Source organism: Solanum tuberosum, unplaced genomic scaffold (genome assembly GCF_000226075.1).
Source record: "Solanum tuberosum cultivar DM 1-3 516 R44 unplaced genomic scaffold, SolTub_3.0 scf00689, whole genome shotgun sequence".
Lineage (NCBI taxonomy): Eukaryota > Viridiplantae > Streptophyta > Magnoliopsida > Solanales > Solanaceae > Solanum > Solanum tuberosum.
In genome coordinates, this window is record NW_006239607.1 from 179,290 (window position 1) to 179,804 (window position 515).

A 515-nucleotide genomic window follows, 5' to 3' on the forward strand; every position below is an offset into this window, starting at 1 on the left:
AACATAATATGATTATGCAAAGCACAAGTTTCATAAAACTCTTGAGAAATATTATGCAGATCCTCTGGTTTGTAGGTGTCAAAAAATCAAGTTTTAAACTGGATCCATTTATCATTTGCAAATTCGTTTTGAATATACTTTCGTGCCAGTGAACTTGAACTAAAATCGATTTGGTGTACAGTCATCATTAAGTATCATTAAGATTGAAATCCATTTCGGATACAGAAGGAATATCCTTATCAAAAATATCAGATGATTTATCATTTGTTTGAACAATATTTAATAGAGGATTAATTTTAATTTTATTTTTATCAGCAGATATGACCGAAGATAAAGTATGCAAAGAAGCAGCACGATTTCGAGCTGGACCATAACTAGGGTCAATCGGTGAGATGTGTTGGATGACAAGTAATCTTGTATCAGAAGAGAAAAAATTTCTATTAGAAGGAGCACTTTTTTCATCAAACTGAATACAAATCTTTCCATCAACATTTTGAGTAATATGAGAATATTCA